Below are 23,650 nucleotides of genomic sequence, written 5' to 3'. Positions count from 1 at the left end.
TTTCTTGCTTTATTGGTTTTTAGCCATTCTGATTGGCTTATTCCTAGGTATCTTATTGTTCTTGGTGTAGTTGAAAATGGAATTGATTCCTTAGTTTCTCTTTCTGCTGCTTCCTTATTGGTGCATCTAGATATCTCATTATAATTTCAATTTGCATTTCTCTGATGGTAACTGATGATGAACATCTTTTCAAGTGTCTGTTGTCCATCTGGATGTTTTGTTTGGAGAAATATCTGTTCATGTTTTCTGCCCATTTTTAATCAGATTATTTGGTTTTGGGGTGTTGGATTTTATAAGATTTTCACATATTGTGGATACTAACTCTTTATCAGAATTGGTATTTGCAAATATCTGTTTCCATTCTGTAGGTTGCCTTCCAGTTTTGTTGTTTCCTTCACTATGAAGAAGATTTTTATTTTGATGTCCCAATAGTTTATTTTTGCTTTTGTTTCTCTTGCCTCAGGAAATAAATCTAGAAAGATGTTGTGGTGGTCAATGTCAAATAAGTTAATGCTTGTGTTCTTTTCTTGGATTTTTATGGTTTCAATTCTCACAATTTGGTCTTAAATCAATTTTGGGTTTATTTTTGTGTCTGGTGTAAGAAAGTGTTCCCTTTTCATTCTTCCTCATGTTTCTGTCCAGTTTTCACAGAACCATTTGTGGAAGAGACTGTCTTTTTCCCACTTGATATTCTTGCCTCCTTTGCCGAAGATTAATTGACCATATAGCTGGGGGGTTCATTTTTGGGTTTTCTATTCTGTTCTATTGACCTATGTGTCTAGTTTTGTGCCAGTACCATATAGTTTTTTTGTTTTTTTCATTTTTATATAGATTTTTTATATTTTTTTATTTTTTCCAATTTATTTATTTTCAGAAAAACAGTATTCATTATTTTTTCACCACACCCAGTGCTCCATGCAAGCCGTGCCCTCTATAATACCCACCACCCGGTACCCCAACCTCCCACCCCCCCGCCACTTCAAACCCCTCACACTGTTTTTCAGAGTCCATATTCTCTCTTGGTACCATATAGTTTTGATTACTAAAGCCTTGTAATATAACTTGAGTCCAGAATTGTGATGCCTCCAGCTCTGGTTTTCCTTTTTCAAGATTGCTTTGTCTATTCAAAGTCTTTTGTAGTTCCATGTAAATTTTAGTATTGTTTGTTCTAGTTCTGTGAAAAGTGCTGTTAGTTTTTGTTTTTGTTTTTTTAAAGATTTTATTCATTTATTTGTCAGAGAGAAAGCATGAACAGGGGATAGCAGCAGGCAGAGCAGGCAGAGGGAGAAGCAGGCTCCCCCACTCAGCAGGGAGCCCCATGTGAGACTCTATCCCAGGATCCTGGGATCATTACCTGAGCTGAAGGCAGATGCTTAACTGACTGAGCCACCCAGTCGTACTTGTTGTTGGTATTTTGATAGAGATTGCATTAAATATGTAGATTGCTTTGGGTAGCATTGATATTTTAACAATATCTGTTCTTCAAATCCATGAACATGTAATATCTTTCCATTTCTTTGTGTCATCTTCAATTTTTTCATCAGAGTTTTATAATTTTCATAGTATAGGTCTTTCACCTCTCTGGCTAGATTTATTCCTAGGGATCTTTTGTTTTTGGTGAAATTGTAAATTGGATTGATCCCTCAATTTCTCTTTTTGCTGTTTCATTATTGGTGTGTATAAACACAACAGACTTTTGTATGTCAATTTTGTTTCCTGTGACTTTACTGAATTCATATATCAATTCTAGTATTTTTTGGTGGAATCTTTTGGGTTTTTTACATAGAGTATCATGTCATTGGAAAATAGTGAAAGTTTGACTTCTTCCTTGCCATCTGGATGCCTTCTATTTATTTTTGTTGTCATATCGCTGTGGATAGGACTTCTAGTGCTATGCTAAATACCTGTGGTGAGAGTGGACATGACATCCCTATCTTGTTCTTGACCTTAGGGGAAAAGCTCTTATGTTTTTTTGTTTTTGTTTGTTTTTCCCCATTAAGGATGACATTAGCTGTGGGTTATTTTTCTTTTTTTTCATAGATGCCCTTTATTATGCTGAGGTACATTCCATCTAAACTTCGTTGAGGGTTTTTATCATGAACTAATGTTATACTTTGTCAAATACTTTTTCTGCACCTATTGAAATGATCATATGGTTCTTCCTTTGCTCTTATTGATGTAATGTAACACAATGATTGATTTGTGTATATTGATTTGTGAGTATTGAAACAAGACTTGCAACCCAGGAGTAAAGCCCAGCTGATGATGGTGAATGATTTTTTTTTTTTAACTGTATTGTTGAATTTGGTTTGCCAGAATTTTGTTGAGAATTTTTGCATATATGTTTATCAGAGAGATTGGCTTGTACTTTTCTTTTTTAGTGGTGTGTTTTTTTGATTTTGGTATCAGGGTAATTCTGGCCTCATAGAATGAATTTGAAAGATTTCCTGATCTATGTTTTGGAATAGTTTGAGAAGAATATGTATGAACTTTTCTTTAAACTTTTCTCTATTTTTTTTTTCTTTAAACTTTTCTTTAGAATTTGTATGTGAAACCATCTGGTCCCAGACTTTTGTTTGTTGGAGATTTTTTTCATTACTGATTCAATTTCTCTGTTGGTTATATGTCTGTTTAAATTTTCTATTTCTTCTTATTTCATTTCTGCTACTTTATATATTTCTAGGAGACTATCCATTTCTTCTAGGTTGTCTAATTTTTTCATATAGTTCTTCATCATATTTTCTTATTATTGTTTGTAATTCTGATGGTGTTTATTTGTTAGTTCTCCTTTCTCATTTATAGTTTTATTTATCTCAGTCCTTTATTTTTCTTGCTAAGTCTGGCTAGAAACAATAATTTTATTGACTTTTTTGTTTGTCTCCTGGTTTCGCTGATCTGTTCTATTATTTTTGTTTGTTGTTTGTTCTAGTTTCTATAAAATTTATTTCTGCTCTAATCTTTATTATTTCCTTCCTTTTACTGGTCTTAAGTTTTATTTGTTGTTCTTCTTCTAGCTCCTATAGGTGCAAGGTTAGATTTTTTACCTGAGATTTTCCTTTCTTCTTGAGGTAGGCCTGTATTGCTATAAACTTCCCTCTTAGAAACACTTTTGCTGCATTCCAGAGGTTTTGGACTGTTGTGTTGTCATTGTCATTTTTTCCATGTATTTTTCTTTTATTTCCTGATGGAGCCATTCATTGTTTAGTAGCATGTTTTTTGTTTGTTTGTTTGTTTTTAGTTTAGTCAGGGGGTAGGGGCCAAGGGAGAGAAAACCTTAAGCAGATTCCATGCTGAGTGTGGAGTCTAACATAGGGCTTGATCTCCCCAAATCAAGATCATGACCTGAGCAGAAATCAAGAGTCAGACACTTAACTGATTGTACCACCCTGGTGTCCTTAGTAGCATGTTTAACCTCCATGTATTTGTGGTCTTTCCAGATTTTTTTTCTTGTGGTTGACTTCAGTTTCATAGCATTGTGGTCAGAAAATATGCATGGTATGATTTTGACTTTGAATTTATTGAGGTTTGTTTTATGCACTAATATGATCTTTTCTGAAAAATGTTCTTTGAGCACTTGAAAATAATGTGCATTCTGTTGTTTTAGGGTGGAATGTTCCGAATATATCTTTTAAATCCATCTGTTCCAATATGTTATTCAAAGCCATTTTTCACTTGTTAGTGTTTTGTTTAGATGATCTGCCCATTGATATTAATGGGATGTTAAAGTACCTCCACATTATTGTATTATTATCAATTAGTTCCTTTATGCTTGTTATTAGCTGTTTTATGTATTTGAGTGCTTCTCTATTGGGTGTATAAATATTTACATTTGTTATGTCTTGTTGAATGATCCCCTTTGTTATTATATGTCCCCTTCTTTGTCTCTTGATATAGTTTTTATTTTAAAGTCTATTTTGTGCAACATAAGTATTGACACTTTGGTTTTCTTTTGACGTGCATTTGCATAATAGATGTTTCTCCATCCTTGACTTCCAATCTTCAGGTGTCTTTAGTTCTATAATGAGTCTCTTGAAGGTAATCTATAAATAGGTCCTTTTTTTTTTTTAATCTATTATGTCACCCTCACCCTATGTCTTTTCATTGGAACATTTAGTCCATTTACGTTCAAAGTAATTAGTGATAGATAAATATCTATTGCCATTTTATTACTTATTTTATGGTTGTTTCTGATGATCATCTGTGATCCTTTGTTATCTTTCTTTCATGTTTTGCTAGTTTTCTTTAGTGACATTTTTTTTTCTAAAGATTTTATTTATTTATGTGAGAGATAGATCAGAAGTAGGCAGAGAAGCAGGCAGAGGGAGAGGAGGAAGCAGGCTCCCTGCTGAGCAGAGAGCCCGATGCGGGGCTCGATCCCAGGACCCTGGGATCATGACCTGAGCCGAAGGCAGAGGCTTTAACCCACTGAGCCACCTAGTGACATTTTTGATGAATGCCATTATTCATTATTTCTGTTGATAAATCCATTTACCTTACAGGTTTTCCCTTATAAGCTTTGTTTTCTTTATCACTATATTTTGCACATTTAGTTACAGTATGTCTTGGTGCTACTTTGCTTTTGCTGATTCTATTGAGGGGTCTCTGTGTCTCTTGTTTCTGGGTATCTGTTTCCTTCCCCAAATTAGGGAAATTTTTACCTATTATATCTTCATATAAATTTTCTCTCCCCTTTTCTCTCTACCCTGTTGTCCATTCCATCAAGTGAGTTTCTTCTTTGGTTTATCTGACTTTTATGTCTTCTATGTTATTCTTATCTCTATGTTAAGGGTCTCATTCATGTCTGCCACTCTATTCTCAAGTCCAGTGAGTTTCCTTATGATCATTACTTTAAATGTTCTGTCAGTCATGTTATTTATATTGATTTCACTTAGATCTCTGGCTATGGTCTTGACCTGTTCATTCATCTGGGAAAAAATTTCTCTATCTTCTCATGTTGGCTGCCTCTCTGTATTTGTTTCTGTTTTTTTTTTTTTTTTTTTAACAAATTTAGTAATTTTTTTCATATTTTTTTTCTTTTTTCCAATTTATTTATTTTCAGAAAAACAGTATTCATTATTTTTTCACCACACCCAGTGCTCCATGCAAGCTGTGCCCTCTATAATACCCATCACCTGGTACCCCAACCTCCCACCCCCCCGCCACTTCAAACCCCTCAGATTGTTTTTCAGAGTCCATAGTCTCTCATGGTTCATCTCCCCTTCCAATTTACCCAAAAGCACATACCCTCCCCAATGTCCATAACCCTACCCCCCTTCTTCCAACCCCCCTCCCCCCAGCAACCCACAGTTTGTTTCGTGAGATTAAGAGTCACTTATGGTTTGTCTCCCTCCCTATCCCATCTTGTTTCATGGATTCTTCTCCTACCCACTTAAGCCCCCATGTTGCATCATCACTTCCTCATATCAGGGACATCATATGATAGTTGTCTTTCTCCGCTTGACTTATTTCGCTAAGCATGATACGCTCTAGTTCCATCCATGTTGTCGCAAATGGCAAGATTTCGTTTCTTTTGATGGCTGCATAGTATTCCATTGTGTATATATACCACATCTTCTTGATCCATTCATCTGTTGATGGACATCTAGGTTCTTTCCATAGTTTGGCTATTGTGGACATTGCTGCTATAAACATTCGGGTGCACGTGCCCCTTTGGATCACTACGTTTGTATCTTTAGGGTAAATTCCCAGTAGTGCAATTGCTGGATCATAGGGCAGTTCTATTTTCAACATTTTGAGGAACCTCCATGCTGTTTTCCAGAGTGGTTGGACCAGCTTGCATTCCCACCAACAGTGTAGGAGGGTTCCCCTTTCTCCGCATCCTCGCCAGCATCTGTCATTTCCTGACTTGTTGATTTTAGCCATTCTGACTGGTGTGAGGTGATATCTCATTGTGGTTTTGATTTGTATTTCCCTGATGCCGAGTGATATGGAGCACTTTTTCATGTGTCTGTTGGCCATGTGGATGTCTTCTTTGCAGAAACGTCTGTTCATGTCCTCTGCCCATTTCTTGATTGGATTATTTGTTCTTTGGGTGTTGAGTTTGTTAAGTTCTTTTGGATTTTGGACACTAGTTGGGATTTCATCAAAATCAAAAGCTTTTGCACAGCAAAGGAAACAGTTAACAAAACCAAAAGACAACTGACAGAATGGGAGAAGATATTTGTGTTTGTTTCTGTTAAGAAAGTCAGCGTGTCTTCTACTCCTGAAAGAAGTAGCTTTATAAAGAAGGGGGAACATTGTACACTTCAGTGCAATGTCTCCTCTTCCCCAGAAACTGACATGTCAGGAGAGTATCCTATGTGTGTTCCTTCCATCTTATTGTTGAGTCTGAGTCTCTTTTCCCCTTAGTGTAGTCGTCTGAAGTGACTCTACCTATTGTGGGCTAGGCTTGCTCTCTGTAGTGTTAGTGCGACCCATGCATACCATCTCTGAAGGGGTTTGCTCACCAGGAAACTTGGGAGGAGGGCAGAAAATTAGCAACATTTGAGGTAGGCCCCTAGTCCTATGCTGGATTCCTTAAGCACTGTGGCAGTTGGAGTCTGTGTGCCAAGGTGGTTGGGGGAGCAAAGCTGGTGGTGGTTATGACAATGCCTGGGGGCAGCTGGGCCCAGTGCCTAATGATGCCTGGGGCATGCATCTGGGCATGGTGTGACAGTTGGGCACAATATATGGTGGTAGCTATGCTACTGGCATCTAGGCTTGTGCAGCTGGGGGCAGCATGCAATGGTTTCTTGGGGTGTAGACTGGGTGCAGTTCAGTGAATGTGCATGGCATATGTTGGCAGCTATGCACCAACAACTGGGTGGGAGGAGGTGATGGGCTGCTTTAACAAAATTTGCCTTGTGTCAAGGATAGCAGGTTTGGTGTAAGTGTGTCATCAGGAGAACTTGTGGGTCTGGTGGACTGCTAGTGGGTTGAATAGCAAGTATCTGTGTAGTCTTGCCTCCTGTAAGTGTCTCTGTCTATTCTGAGGGTGTGGGAGAAAAATGGTGCCTGCAAGCTCCTTCATTTTTGGAGAAGTACCCCCAACATGCTACAAAATCAGTATGAGCAGATCTGTCTCCCATTTGTACCTCCCACCCCCAGTGTTGTGTAAACTGCCATTTTTTATGTTGCCTCTCTGGGCAGTCTGTTGTCTATATAAGGGTGGCAACCCAGCTATCACTCACCCTCCTGGATTGCCTAGTGCTTGGACAGCTGACTTTTCAAGCCCCAGGTTCCTAATTGTACTGGTTTTATAAACTCATGGGATTTAACTCCCATGGTTTTTAAAACCAAACATTATGAGGATTTGTCTTCCCCATGTGAGATCCCTGGAGTGAAGGTCTATTTCTCTTCCCTCTCTGCAAGTGTTGCTTCCTCCATCCTATAGGCAGCCTCCCATCTTTCTGAATTTCTTAACTTTTCAGCTGCACCTTCTTTTCTGTATCTAGTTGTGGAGTTTTTTCTGTCAGTCTTCATAGTTTATTGACTTGGACATGGATGATATCTAGTTGAAAACGTGGGTGGGAATGTGCTCAGGCTCCTCCTACTACACCACTGAAATATTGAAATTGAAGACATAAAGGCTCACTCATGGTTTTACAGAAGTACAATTGGACATTGTGTCTACTGAATTTCTGTTCCATGAGACCTTATTTCCTATCTTATTTCTATTGACCTACCTCTGAGAGATTAAGCTTCACCTCTATTTTAACAGAAAAATAATTATGAATATTTGGAGAACAGAAACATAGCATCACTCAACTTACATAATAAGCTTTATGATTAAGATTCTTATCTTAAATTCTAACAATATAGACAAAACAAGGGAACAGTAAAGACTTCAGGGGTCAAGGATATTAGACAGGATTTAGACTTTCCCGGGAATTTATGATACAAATTTAGGAAAATTATAACTAGACTTCCTCAATTCACTAATTACAAAATATCTACAAACCATTATAACTTTTAGTCCAACTTATAAATGAAGAGTCAAGATAAGGAACTGACAAGTGCCAAATAGACAGGAAGTGTCTGGATTCCTAACCCAGACGTCCCTACTTCAGAGACACTATCTATTTATTTTATTATTTTATTTTATTTTATTTTATTTTTTTCAGTGTTGTTGTTTTTTTGTAATTGTGGTACAATTTATAGAACACAAAATGTGCAATTCTGACCATTTTTGACTCTACAGTTCGATGGCAGTAACTATATTCAAAATACTGTACAACCATCACCACCCTCTATTTTCAAAAAGTCCTCATCACCCAAAAAGAAAATCTGTGCCCATTAAGCAATGCCACCGTTCCATTTTCCCTAGAATGTCATAGCCTTTCATATATTTTCCATCTCTGTGAATTTTCCCATTCTAGACATTTCTTATAAGTATAATCTTACAATATTTGTCTGGCTTATTTCACTTACCATAATGTTTTCAAGCCTTACCCATAGTGTAGCATGTATCAGAACTCCATTCTTTTTTTATATCTGAATAATATTTCATCATATAGATATATAGAACCACACTTAATTACTATACTCATGTATAAATCTCTTGGGAAGTAGTAATGATGGTTGTTAACTTTCAGGAAATTTACAGAGATTAGTATGGTAAGGTAAGTGAAAATATTCTGTAAACCACTTTGTGTGTTTTAAATATTATTAGTTCTGTAGGTAGCACTCAGTCTCATAAGTATTATTGTTTCTGAAGTTTTGTTCCTGAGCTAAACTTCCTATCCTCCATCATAATTTATACAGAACATATTGCCACTAATGAGAGATATGACCTCTAATGACACTGTTTTAGGTAACTATTTCTCTTTTTTTAATTTTTAAATGAGATATAGTTGACATACAATATTATATTAGTTTTAGTTTTATAACACAGTGATTTGACAAATATATAACAAGATGTTCACTATGATAAATGTAGTGGCTATCTCTTCACCTTTAACAGTAGAGTATAAGGTAGAATGAAAGGATGGATTTTTTTGTTCCTAAAATTCTAGGTTAAGCCCAGATTCTGCTGCTTAAGAATTTTCTTTCTTTTCTCCCCCCAACCCCCTTTGGGACATTTACTTATTGTACAGAAGCCTCAGGTTCTTGCTATATAAAAAAGGTAGAGAAGAGATAGATTATCTCTAAACACCATCAGCACTAATGTTTTGTAGATTCATCTCAAGGATGACTGAGAGGAACTATAGACATATTAATGGCTAGAGTCAAACTTTTAGAAAGGAAAAATTAATTACTTTGGAAATGGGCACTATGATATAGGACTTTCTGGAGAACTTTGGGTAATTATCAGAACTCTCTTGAGAAATAGTGATTTTGGACTATTCCCAAACAGGGACTTCTCAGAGTATTTGCAGCTAATGGCAATTACCTTAATCGAAGCACTTTATGTATATTAATTAATTAATCTACAAACTCCCTCTGTAGAATGAAACATTAATGAGGAAATTAATTTACCAACAGATATTAACTAAACGAGATGATGTGACTTGCTCAAGGCTATGGAATGAGTCATAGTCCAGGTTTCCCTGTCAAGGCAGAGCTCCAAGCCAAGCCTGGCCTATTAAGGCTCTGTACAAAACATGATTTTTATGAATATTCCTGATAGAGATAGAAGTCACTTCACTGAGGGTCTCACAGCCTATATCATTCATTTCTGAGTAGTTTCCTTGAATTTGCATCTCCTGCAGAAGTTAGACTTTCCTTCCTTTCTTGTCTTATTGAATTCACTGGTATCCACTGGATATGCTTTAGATGGTACATATGCAAAGACCAATAAATCACAGTGAGAGTCCTGGCCTTGGGGAGCTTACAGTCTAAGGAAAGATACGTATATATAAAAAGATATATATAAAAAGACATTTACAAGTAAGTGTTATCACTCCTGAATGGAGGAAGGTTTAAAGAGATTGACAAGCCAAGGAGAAAATTTGTCTTTCGAAATAAGCCCTGATCAATAATCATATTGAGCAGCCAGTCACATGTGACAGACTCAGACTTAAGGTAGTACAAACCTGTACCAATGAATCTTATTCCTGGCCTAAGTGTGCTTGATTATTGCACCTGGTCTGCTTCAAATAACTCTTCTAATTTTTAGCTGATCATGTAGCTTGTGGGAAATTTCCATAAAAGTAAAGGATTATATTGCAACATGACTCAGTAAAGACATTCCAAACGAGATTTGGCTGTTCAGGGAGCCAGAACACCAATATCTATACTATGATGATGATGACCATCATCGTCATCATCGTCGTCGTCATCATCATCATCATCATCATCATTATCCTAAAGTCTTTACTAAGAACCCATAATGTTTTGGGCACTGTACGTGCATCTGCATAGTAATTTACGATGATCATTTTAGATTCATCAAAGGAAACCAGAAAACATCATGTTATAAGACTTGCCACTGAACTTAGTTCTGGGTATTTTGTTTTTTTACATTGTTTCCCATGCACTGACTGCTGTGTACGTATTTTCCTCTGGTTCCTGAGGATCAGTAATGAACTCTGGCACTGAAGCCAGTTCATCAAAAATTTAAATTGTGAAAAATATTTGTTATTACCTATTTTTTATGAGAACAGCATTTTGCTAGCATTAATTTGCTAGAATAGGGATTATATGATATCTGAGAGAGTCCATTTATTGCCTGATACATCCTTCTGAAGTATTGGAATGAACGTTGGAAATGCCAAAAAGAAGCCTTGGAACTTGAGTAAGATTCTACAGGAAAACTGACTTGAACATCCAGAAATGGAATACACCAGAGAAGATGCAAAACTGAGCATAAATGTGGGAAAAGAAGAGGAAAAAAACAGACCATGTTTATACTTAATGATGAATGCCAGATCAGAAGACAGAGAAGCAGGTAATAGCAGGATCCCAGTGAACATAGAGGTGAGGACTTTGACAGTAAGATCATTTGATCAAAACCTGATGAACCTTAATGTGCACACTTGGCCAGGTGAATAGGTGAATCTAGTGTGAAAGACAGTTCTTAAGAGGCTCACTGAGCTCTTTGGAGGAAATAGGAGGTGTTCAAGAGGAAATTCTGGATCTCCACAAACCACAAGTTGGCACAGAGCTGTATGCCTGTAGAGAATACGGGAAGATTAGAGTTGGTGGGAGCTGGCCTCTGGGACTCTGTCTCAGAGGACCCAGGGTAGTGAACAGGAAGCTCGGCAATTCCACAAATGCTCCCAGGAGAGTCTCACAGCAACAAAAGAATAGGAGATGGTAAGGATATGATCTCAATCTCTCTCTTTTTCCTTTTTAAATCTAAGGAAAAATGGGGATCAGAGAGTTGAAAGGATTTAGTTAAGTCAACTGGCAAGATGGTTGCATACTCAAGACTCAGATCTAGGTGTCTTATTCTTAACCCAGGACACTTTTCACCCCAGAAGAAAGTGTTCCCTCAAGCTTCTTTCTTCATCTTTCAGTCAAAATGACACCACTCTTACAGTATCTGTTGTATAACCGAATTCCTCCTGGGTAGTGGTTAGTCATTTCCAAGTCTGATACCATAAATATACACCTCATACCTCCAATAATAACATTAACAATAGTAAAATGACAATGATGATGATGACGGCAAAAATTGATTGTGTATGATGTACTAGGCACTGTATACAGGCAATATCTAAATTAATCACAATAAATTAGGAGGTAGGTAATGTTAATATCTCCATTTTAAAGACTGGGGAACTGAGACCCATGGGGAGTAAGAAACTTTCACATTACTGGGAAGTGGTAGACATGACATTTTGAACCCCTGCATTCTGACTCCAGAAACAGTGTTCTTTAACCTCTCAGGATAGTGTGCCCTTCCACTGAAAGCAGGAACCAGCTGTATTTGTTTTTATTCCTCCAACATCGTGCACAGTAGTTTGTAACTTTCTACTACCCTGCATGTGTTTAACATCATATGTGCTCAAAAAAACTTGTTGAAGTGAATCATAGTTTGATACTTCAGTAGCATTGCATCAATTGTGAAGAACATCAGTGTAACTGGAGAAACAGAGGTTCAGTATAAAACCAAAGACACTGTCTGACAGTATCTGAATGCAGAAAATGTGAGGCAGTGACCAGGATTAGAAAGAGCGTGCGTTTAGACCCTTCAGGAGTTGTTCTGGGGGCAAAGTCGGGTGGGTTAATGTGCAGAGTGAGGATTTGCAGATAGAAGTGCAAACCTGGTTTTGCATCTGGGTGAGCTATCTGGCTTCATTCTGTGTTATTAAACAAAATAGAGTAACTCTCAGAGTCCCAGCTTTTTCATTTCTACAATAAATATAACAATCAGCATCTTGGAATCATGTGACAATTAAATCAGGTAACAGATACGCCAGGCCTTCCGAGTGCTCCTGTTTCTCCCTGTCCTGAGGCATGTCACTGCTGGATTTCCACGTGGTGTGCTTGTCTCTGCTTTTTATTGGTTCATTCTAACAGAAGCTTCAAAGTTATGATTATTACTACGTTGGTGATGAAGACAGAGAGTCGTCACGGTTAATTATGAACATTGAGGGTGAGGGGCAGAAAAGGGCCCAGCCTTGTTTGATTTAAAACCCTAGAGTCTTCCTATAATTCATGTAAAATGTCCTCTCATCAGAACTCTCAGGACAATTTTAAGAGCCTTTTAAGTGTGCAGAATTTTTAGTTTGGATTCCACTTTGCTCCACATCAACTGTCTGCTTAAAGTCATTTGATAGTTTCAAAATTCCATATGAAATATTAAAAGGCCCTTTGTTGACAGTCTTCTTCTGTTTTTATGCCTCAGTCTTAGACTAGTCTGCATTCTTATATTAATTCTGTAATTGCCCAGTAACCTCACCAAATGGACGAGCTTGATCATATCTCTGTCATTTGGAACAGAATTTTTATTATGCTTGGAACAGATTCTTCCTCACTTAGTCTACTTGGTAAACTCCTACACACCCTGAGAATTCCCATTCACATTATTCCTCACTTTGTGCCATTTCCCTTATCCAGGCTATGATAGGTATCTCTCCTCATCATTCCCATAATGCCAGGAATTAAATTTCAACTCAGTATTTTAAAACTTGCCAATCTTCAAACACACATACACAAACTCAGGAACCTTGTGAAAAATAGATTTCTAGACTGAGACCCAAGTCAATCAAACCAGAACCTCCAATAGAGGTGCCTATAAACTTTAATCTTTATAAGCTCTACAATCAATTTTATGATCAGAAAAGTTTTAATACCACTTAAATGGAGCAAATAACTAGTTTTATTAAAGTTATCTGCATGTCAGCTTGACTTTAACTTATAGTGTCCTTAAAAGATGAAACTTTAACCTATTCATGACTGATTGCCTGGAAAAGCCCAGGACTTCAGAAGCTATTTGCTGAATGAATGAGATAATGAAATAATACTCTTAGAATGAAATACTAAGAACTCAGATTATCTACAAAAATATCTCCTGATCACCATAAGTTAGAATTCCAGATGTCCTCTGCTGATTTCCATTCAACACTATGTGTTTTCTTTTAATTTTTTTTTTCTTCGTATTCGTTTTTCGTTTTGTTTGTCTGTTTTTTTTTTTTTTTGTCGTTGTTGTTGTTTGTTTGTTTGTTTTACCTTTGGTATTACATCAGCAGAGATTTCTCTGCTCTGAGAATGGATGACGTTCGTTCTGCTTCAGCTGACCTGTATCAGGTCAATTTGACTGTTTACTGCAGACAAATGTATAGCCAGACAACTTTTGACATGATTATAGGCTTCAACATATTATATTAAGTTTATAGTAGGAAATATATTCTGAAAAATATGTGAGAGACTTTACTGGTATAAATTCTAAATGACGATGAAGAAAAGTAGTAATAAATTAACATACCAGACCAGAGGGAATGATAACAGACAAGAGATAAAATTATCTGAGTTCTAGGACTTCTCTTGTTATCATGAAGGAACTCTTCCAGTTATAGAATATATCTCTATTACTTCCTCCCTCCTCTCTCCCCCTTCCTCTCACCTTGAACTGGTCTAAGCTTTGTGTCAAAGAGAAACAAAGCTAGGCTCTAGTTAAAGATGATAAAGGAGGATTTCCATTTCTTATAACTCCTTCAAGCACCTGTCTATTAGAAGTAGTGTTGCCTTTTTTTTTTTTTTTTTAAGAAGTAGTGTTGCCTGATTCTAGGATTATTGAATAATCTTCAAATTTACTCAGTTGAATTTTTGTTCTTCAAGAGCAGTGTGAGAAGGAAAAAGATAATTTCTTGGGCAATGAAAATAGCATATGCAAAAGGAGAATTGCCATAAAGCAATCTGAAAAATTCCAGGTTGAAAGACAAGAAGATGGTGAGCATTTTATAAGGTTAAAATTTTAAATTTTCAGCCATCAAAGATTCATCTACTTGTCAACATTTTGATTCCCTCAAGCAAATACCCTTCATACAACCAAGATGTCTATATGAGCAATTCCCACTATAGAACATTAGAAGATATTAATGCCAGAGAGATCAACAGGTTATCCTGGCAAACACAGGAAGCAAAGAACTTCTGCAGGAAACATGGGCTTGAGGAGACAAGTGTTTTTGTTACCTATCGCTGTCAAACAATGAACCAAAGCTTCTTGACTTAAAAGAATATGCATTTTCTTACATTGCATGCTTTTGCAGATCAGGAACTCAGGGCAGTTCTGCCCTACGGGACATCAGCTGGGTCATTCTGTGATTTTCAAGTCATGCTTCACTCTGGTGCCATTCTGGTGCCTTAGACAGGGCAGTTGGTAGGTCTGGCTTCTCTTTGCCCACCTCCCTCTTCATGCAACATCCTTCCATGTGCTCTCTTCTGCAAGGTAATGGGGGGACTCAAAGCTCCCAGAAACCAATACAGAAGCTTCCAGTCTTCTTAAAGCCTAGTTGTGGAACCTGGAACCTGCCTAGTATCACGTTCCCTGGCTTCCAATCATCAAACATTCACGGGCCTGCCTAGATTCAAGGAGAGGGGGATAGAGCCCATATTTTGGTAAAAAGAATGTCAAATAATGTGTGACCATCTTTAATTTACCAACACAGACTTTTACAGAAATTACCTACCTCTCTGAAGCCTTCCAGATTATAGGAAGATAGTTTTAATTGTTAATTATTAGTTTTAATAGGATTTTAATTATGGCTGTGTCCATAATGTCAATTGAAGTGCTTGAAGGAGGCAAGTAGGACACAAGTAATAACAAATTAAAGTGACCCCTGATGTTTGCAGAATATACCAGATATCTTCATGTTCATTAGCAATGGTGCTGATTGCTATTATTAGATACCTTCTACATGCCATGATTTGTATTTGCATTATTTCTTTTTTTAAAATTTTATTTAATTTTATTTTTTTCAGTGTCCCAAAATCATTGTTTATACATCAGACCCAGTGCTCCATGCTATACATGCCTTCCTTAATACCCACCACCAGGCTCACCCAACCGCCACAGCCCTCCCCTCCAAAACCCTGTTTGTTTCTCAGAGTCCACAGTCTCTCATGGTTTGTCTCCCCCTCTGATTTCTCCCAACTCATTTCTCCTCTCCATCTCCCAATGTCCTCTTGTTATTCCTTCTCTTCCACAAGTATGTGAAACCATATGATAATTGACTCTTTCTGCTTGACTTATTTCATTCAGCATAATCTCTTCTAATCCTGTCCATGTTGATACAAAAGTTAGGTATTCATCCTTTCTGATTGAGGCATAATATTGCATTGTATATATGGATCATAACTTCTTTATCCATTTGTCTGTTGAAGGGCATCTTGGTTCTTCCCACAGTTTGGCGACTGTGGCCATTGCTATTTGTGTTATTTCATATGATTCTCATGACAACCATTGAGCAACACCAGTTTTGTGGTATCACACAAGGCACATGGAACTCTGGAGCTGAAGTTCTTTGATATCAAAGTCCATGGTTTTTCTCTAAAGTCACATTGCCATCCCCCATGCCACACAAGATCCATGTGCTGCCAGAACAGCAATCCTTATTCTCATTTCACAAAGAAGATAGGCTTACAGTCACCAGGTTTCCCATCATGACATAGCTCCAAAGGAAAGAAGCAGAAACTGGAACCCATGAATTTGTAAGCTCCAGAAACTGTAGGTGCTACAGACACCATTTCTTCGCAATAATTTTAGCCATGTTAAAGAACATCCTAAATTGTATGTAACTTTTTATCATTTTTATGCTCATAACTGTGTGCTAATGGAAAATGTAAGTTCCTTGCAATTTACAGCAGATTTTACATTAGTGGCAGTGTTCCCATAGTTTCACTATCTCAGTTTGTCTTAAACATTTATTACTAATTTGACACCAGTGATGTTCTAATTAAAGTTCATTCTCTAACATGAAATACTGTGTTATATAAAGCAGCAAGAACATTCCCTTTCCATTTAGATTGCCAGATATTTCATGGGTGGTTTACAATAAACGTTAGAAGTAATTTTGTTTATTTGTTTAGGAAATCATCATCTCCATCATTCTTAATCCATATTACCACCCTGCATTTTTCCAGCAATTCTCACGTCCCATTAAAAAGCTCTTTTATGCAATGGGTTTTTGTTTAGGCACAAGTTTTAATTAAAGCAAGTGTCCAAATTGCTTAATTGCCTGACAGAAGATGTTAGGTTTTTCCAAGCATGACCTATGCTTTCAGGAGAAAGATTATAAAATCTTTCATTTTTGAGGGAAAAATTACAGGCTTGAAGATAAAATCAGGTCATCCTACGAACCCTTTTAGCATAAGCAGAATCTAAAAAAGCTCTACTCTTTCACTGACCCCTGTTGGTTTTACTTCCGAAATACATATTTCAAGTGTCATTGTTTCCTCCATCCCCACCTCCTCTGCTCTCTGTCAACAGGCTGATTCTAATGCACATTAGAATCACCTGGGATGTTTATAGTTAATACTGATGCCTGAATCTGCCCCCAGACATTCTGAGTAATTAGTAGGGGGAGGGTCAGAGCACCTGTGGTTCTGATTCTTGGATGATGTTGATACTGTTGCTCCAGGAATCAGCCTTTGAGAACCACTGTTCTCACTCTTGCTACTTAATGCTATTTGAACTTGTTCCATGGAGAAGGGACATCCTGTCCCACCTAGAAGCTTGTAAGAAATGCAAAATTTGGATCCTCATCCCAGAACTACTGAATCATATTCTACATTTTAACAACATCCCCAGGGACTTCATATGAACAGTAAAGTGTGAGGAGAGTTTGAATGGATGCCCTAATCATTTGTCATCTGGATTATTCATTAGAGTTGTTTGTTTGTTTGTTTGTTTTTGCTATTTATTCCTATCCACCTGTCCTTCACATTACTTTCTAACATGCATATGCAGCCATAATTATGATCACAAGGTTAACTTGTGGAAATACCTCATATTCTTCCCATCTTTGCATTTAAATTCCTTTCTCTGCTATGCAGTTTCCACCTTCTGCCACCACTTCCCCATTCCCCAGATCCTAGCTTTCCATGAACACAGCCCTCTGCACTTGAAGCTCTTCATCAGCTGCTCCCTCCTCAGGGAATAGTCTCCTGCCCTTGCTAAAGGTCTGTGTGCCACAGTAGTCTTGCTGAGAAATGCAGCCGCACAAGGGTTCAAGGACAATGATGGTAGGATAGCAAGAGAATAGTTAGCAAAACCCAGGGCTGCTTTGTGACTCTGAGCTTGGTCCTTTCCTGAATTCACATACTTGGAAGTTCAATTGATTTTCTTTGCCTTCCATTTTACCAACTTATACAATGGGGCTAATGACAGAAGCATTTAAATGAGATCATGCACATAAGACCTGCGCCAGCATCTGAATCACACATAGTATTGACTTGATTAGTGATAATATATCAGGTGATCTGGCAGAGTAAAAGATAGATGCTCAACACTAAAGCATGAAGATGTACTTGAAAAACTACCAACCAAAGGAGGGTGCATAAAAACCAGAGTAAGACACCATGCCTGCAAAATACTGGATTAAACTGTCTTTTAACCACTAGCTAAGTGATGAACTCTAAACACCCTTTACTGAAACTCTTGGGTGACCCAATTCCTTTGTTCTTAATATAAAAAGAAACTTGAACTAAGGAAGAAATTCTTTTCTAGGAACCCAAAAAGAAAAAAAAAAAAAAGTAACAGGAGAAAAGAAAGAACACCCCTTCAATTAGTTTTTGAGAACTCTGCAGAACTCTTAAAATATATTATATTTCATATTAAATATTTCAGTTATATTGGGAAGGTTTATAACTCCTGGTGAATAGTCCTTCAATTAAAATATTTAACTGAAGGCAAAGGGTATCTTTTTTCCCCTAGTGAAATTTGAAGTTATTTAATTTTTGATTATATCATATTACCTTGGACTCCCACAAAGGCTTGCCCTGCATTAGAAATATTGTATTGCACTAAAAAATCTTTTGTTCCTAACTCTCAAATTGTAAATGATATATAAGCATTGTTTCAAATGGTAAAATAAAAAATGAATCATTTATTTTTAATAGTCCACATGAATTATTATTGGATCAATAGTTCACAGTATACAACCTGCAATTAAGTGTATTCAAAAATTCAGTAAAATGGCCATATTTTATCTCTGAAAGCTATTAAAGTAAAGTTATATAGCCCCTAATCTAAGATCATTCTTCAGTTATAATGAAAAAAAAAAATATATATATACATATAACACACACACACACACACACACCCTACACACAAACACATATATATGTATATATACATATGGTATTAAAATTCTTCAAAAGTAATTGATTTCTTATTCCAAAAAATTATTAAATAAATTAAAAAAAAATTAACTCTCTAATTAACTCTCAATTAGTAAACTCGCAATCCTCAGTATTGTAAAATGTCCAAGCAAATACATTGAGTTTTAACTCACAGACATTCCTCATAAACATGTTTAAGTGAGTCCAAAACTAGATATTTTGGCAGTAAAAGCAAAAGTTTTGAAATTAATTCATAACTGGTTTATGTTAATAGATAGAAATCAGTCTGCTTTTGAAACTTTTCAGTGTATACTATTGACCTTAACAGTTGCTATATGCCTGTTCTCGCAGACCCAAGCATGGAATGGAAACTCAAAACTATTTTTTGATTGAAAAATTAGCTCAATATTGGTCTATAGCATCTGGCTACTCAAGTGTGGCCTCTGGGCCAGCAGCCCTGACCCCACCTGCCAGCTGAGAACCAGATACAAAAGCAGAATTTAGACACTCTAGCCTAAGACATGGAACTCTGCACTTTGACTGAAGTCCCACTGTTTTGAATGCACAACATTTGACAAGCATCTTAAGCCTAAAAACACCTTAACCCCTGGGACTCTAGAAGCATCCCACCCAATCTCCATCATGGGTCCAACACCTCCCAGCACTTTATAAAGTATAAATGGTCTGTAAATATTAACTCTTATCCTTAAACACTGTGAAGAAAGGTCACTTCAAGGCAAGTTCAATATTTATTTTTTTCTTTTTTTTTGTATTTATTAACTTTTTTTTTTCAATTTACTTATTTTCAGAAAAACATTATTCATTATTTTTTCACCACACCCAGTGCTCCATGCAAGCCGTGCCCTCTATAATACCCACCACCTGGTACCCCAACCTCCCACCCCCCACCACTTCAAACCCCTCAGATTGTTTTTCAGAGTCCATAGTCTCTCATGGTTCACCTCCCCTTCCAATTTACCCAAATTCCCTACTCCTCTCTAACTTCAATATTTAAATCACAAAGCCATCTCTGGTTTAGCAAAAGGCACCCTGAACTTTGAATTGAGAGATCTAGATATGATTCTTGAGTTTGTCATTTCCTACCTGCTTTGTTTTATTTTAATTTTTATGTAAATTCCAGCTAGTTGACAAACAATATAATATTATTTTCAGGTGTATAATATAGTCATTCCAAACTTCCAAAAAATACCCAGTGCTCCTCATAGCAAGTGCAGTCCTTAATCCCCATGACCTATTTCACTCCTCTCCCTACCATAGCCCCCCTCCCCCAACCATAACCATCAGTTCTTTCTCTATAGTTAAGACTCTGTTTCTTGGTTTGCCTTTATCTCTTTTATTTTTCCCTTTGCCCATTTGTTTTGTTTCCTAAATTCTACCTATGAGTGAAGTCATATGGTCTTTGTCTTTCTCAGACTGATTTATTTCACTTATCAGAGTATTTACTCTCTAGCTCCACCCATGTCATTGCAAATGATAAAGTTTCAATCGTTTTTATGGCTGAATCATATTCCTGTGTGTGTGTGTGTGTGTGTGTGTGTGTGTGTGTGTGTGCAAGTGTGTATACCACATTTTTTTTTCTTCTCAGATCTAGGGTTAGGGTTAGGATTATGGCCAGGGTTAGGGTGAGAGTTAGTGTGAAGATATGTGCCTGATATCCTATAGTTCAGAGATCTCTCCAGGAGGTTAGGTATAGGGGTTAAGAGTCAGATTATGTTTAGGGTTAGTATGAGGGTTATTGTTAGGGTGTGTGCCTGGTATCCTGTATTTTAGAAAGTGCTCCAAAGGGGGAAGAAAAATGCCAAACTTCCACTGGGGTGAGAATAGACATGACAGCTCTCTACAGAGCTGAGTCAAGGAAGCAATTTGAGGCTCAAAATACTCTTATTTTTTTTTTAAGATTTTATTTATTTATTTGTAAGAGAGAGAGGAGCGAGAGTGAGCACCGGCAGACAGAGTGACAGGCAGAGGCAGAGGGAGAAGCAGGCTCACTGCCAAGCAAGGAGCCCGATGTGCGACTCGATCCCAGGACGCTGGGATCATGACCTGAGCTGAAGGCAGCTGCTTAACCCACTGAGCCACCCAGTAGTCCCTCAAAATACTCTTATTATAGATATTCAATTTCTACTTCTGTTTTTTCCCAAGTTTTTATTTAAATTCCAGATAGTTAATATATGGTGTCATATTAGTTTCAGGTATACAATATGTGATTCAACACTCCCACACAACATCTGCTTCTCATCAAGGCAAATACACTCCTTAATCCTCTCCACCTATTTCACCCATCCCCCACCTACCTCCCCTTCAGTAACCATTTTATTGTTCTCTATAGTTAAGAATCTGTTTCTTATTTTGTCTCTCTCTCTTTTCTTTTATTTTCCTTTGCCCATTTGTTTTGTTTCTTAAAGTTCACATATCAGTGAAATCATATGGCATTTGTCTTTTTCTGGCAGACTGATTTCACTTAGCGTAATACCCCCTAACTTCATCCGTGTCATTGCAAATGGCCAGAGTTCATTCTTTTTTATGGTTGAGTAATATTCCATTATATGTACATGTGTCGGTGTGTATATACATGTGTGTATACGTGTGTGTATACACACACATAGAATCTTCTTTATCCATTCTTCAGTCAGTGGCTACTACTTGCTTTACTTCAGGCTTCTGTCCTATTCAGATTCCCTACATTTCAGATTCCTAGTTGGTAAAACTGTAATAAGATCTCAGGGTTAATGTGATGACCTGATAGGGAAACAATATGAAATCTCTCTGCGAATTCTATAATTTCAAACACATAAAAATTATTCATATGAGAGCCCAGCTGATAAATTAGCATGGGCTCTGATGACGGGATGGGGTACCCTATTGTGTTACATCATATCACTCTCCTTCTCAATATTTTGATGGTACAATCCAACTTTTCTGGCCCTCAACTTTCTCTCTGAACTGAGCCCTGCCTCCCTTGTTTATTGCCTCTCCTACCATTATTCCTTTTCACACATCCTACAGTCATACTGGCCTTGAGGTTTTTCTATGAAGACAGCAACTATGTATTGACCATTTGTCCTTTGTTCTTGCCTTTCCCTAGGGTTGGATTCACTTCCTTCAGGTGTCAGCATGGCCTCTTCATTTAGTTCTCTCAGAGAAACCTTCCCTGATACCGGAAGAGCACCCACTCTCTTCCTACTTACTCTGCTGCATGTTCCACCAAATTTATCACTACTCGACATCATAACTCAATTTGGAAGCAGAGAACACTCTAGGTATTTTAAGAGGGAAAATTTCAATAGAGGAAATGATTGTATATAAAATAATTAAAAGATCTAGAAGATCTAAGACCAGACAAAGCCTTACATGACATTAGGAAAAGAGGCTCCAGCTGTTAAAAACCTTAAGAATGTGGATACACAAGTGTTAGCCTGGTGGCTGCTACTCACTCCACCATGGATTCTGCTCAGCTGTCTACTTCAACCTCCACAGGTGACTATGTGACTATGGGATTTTCCTTCTCCACCAATTCAGGTCTGTGAAAATACCTCTCATGGATCAGTCCTACATGGGCCCCACTGCAAAGGAGTCTGGGAAATACAGTTTTGAGAACTCAAGGCCTTTCTTCTCCAAGAAAGCTTAGAAGGGCAAAGATAGGAAAATAACAAATTTTCTGGCATTATATATATATACTTATTTTTTGTCCCCTACAGAAACATGAGCTAGATGAGAGAAATGACCCTCTATTTTCCCACTGATAGAGTCTAAATACAGAACAGTAGCTGAAATTCGTCATTTGACACTCAAAAAAAAAAAAAATTCTTATTGAATGAATGAGTGAGTAAGTGAATGAGTGAGGGAGTGGACGGCAGAAACTCCAAGCTGGTATTCCAGTCACTCTCTATGCCTCCCCGTTTGGTGTGCTAAGACTGCGAGGCAAAAGAACACCCTTCTGTGTGGGAGTTTGTGGTCAGTGTTCCCACTCTTTGGGCACTCCTAGGTCTCATATCTTCACATAGTTCCCAGTTAGGGTCAGCTGAACAAGGCTGAACAGGGCACCAGGCTGGACAGAGCATTAGGCTGGGAGTTAAGATATTTGGGCTTCTAGCCTGGCTTGTGTTTCTGACAACTGGAGGTATAAGTAGAAAGAGGTAGGGACCCCCTGGAAAAGAAAGAAGAGCGCCCCCCCCTTTTCATCATCTATGCTTTTCTGGTTCACTTGCTCTAGCATATTTTGCAGAACTTCCTATGAAGTGTCAAAATTACAAAGAAATGCAAAAAGATTTTAGGGAAAAAAAAGGAATGTAAAAACTCATAGTCACTACCAGACTAGGACATTAGTCTAATCATATCAGAGACATTAGCAATGGTAAAACTCAGTACTGTTCAAAGTAAGCAAGATCCTGCCTTCCTTACGCTAAACATGGAGCCTGAGTCCCCATCCAGTTTATATCCAGTTCTTGGAGCATGCTCAGAACCCCTTCCCCTCATCTGACAGTTCCTCTGCTTTCTGACAATGGTAAAGACTCTGTCTTAGGAGGAGCACAAGCTTCACTAACATAACATAAACTCCTAAGTGGTATTCCAGTCACTCTCTATGCCTTCCCATTTGGTGTGCCTGTAGGGGCATGTTTTCTAAGTACACCTGCACAAACTTATGCCCACCTCATATGTGATGGCAAAACTCCCCTTTCTGAATATTCATCCTAACTCTAAGTAAAAGGAGCCCGCTTTTGGAGAGTCACAGCTTTAGAAGTTATTACCCATCATCTCCTTATTTGTTGTAAACAAAGTTTCCTTTGTGCAATAACTCTACCTGGTAGAGTCTCTGTCTGTAACTTGCCAAGGAGTGAACTCAGGTTAGTCAAGTTATTAGGGGGATCTTGGAGAATACACTTTATTCCTCTGAGCCTCA

The sequence above is a fragment of the Neovison vison genome, chromosome 11, assembly GCF_020171115.1.
Source record: "Neovison vison isolate M4711 chromosome 11, ASM_NN_V1, whole genome shotgun sequence".
In the NCBI taxonomy this organism is placed as follows: Eukaryota; Metazoa; Chordata; class Mammalia; order Carnivora; family Mustelidae; genus Neogale; species Neogale vison.
This window is presented reverse-complemented; position numbering follows the sequence as displayed.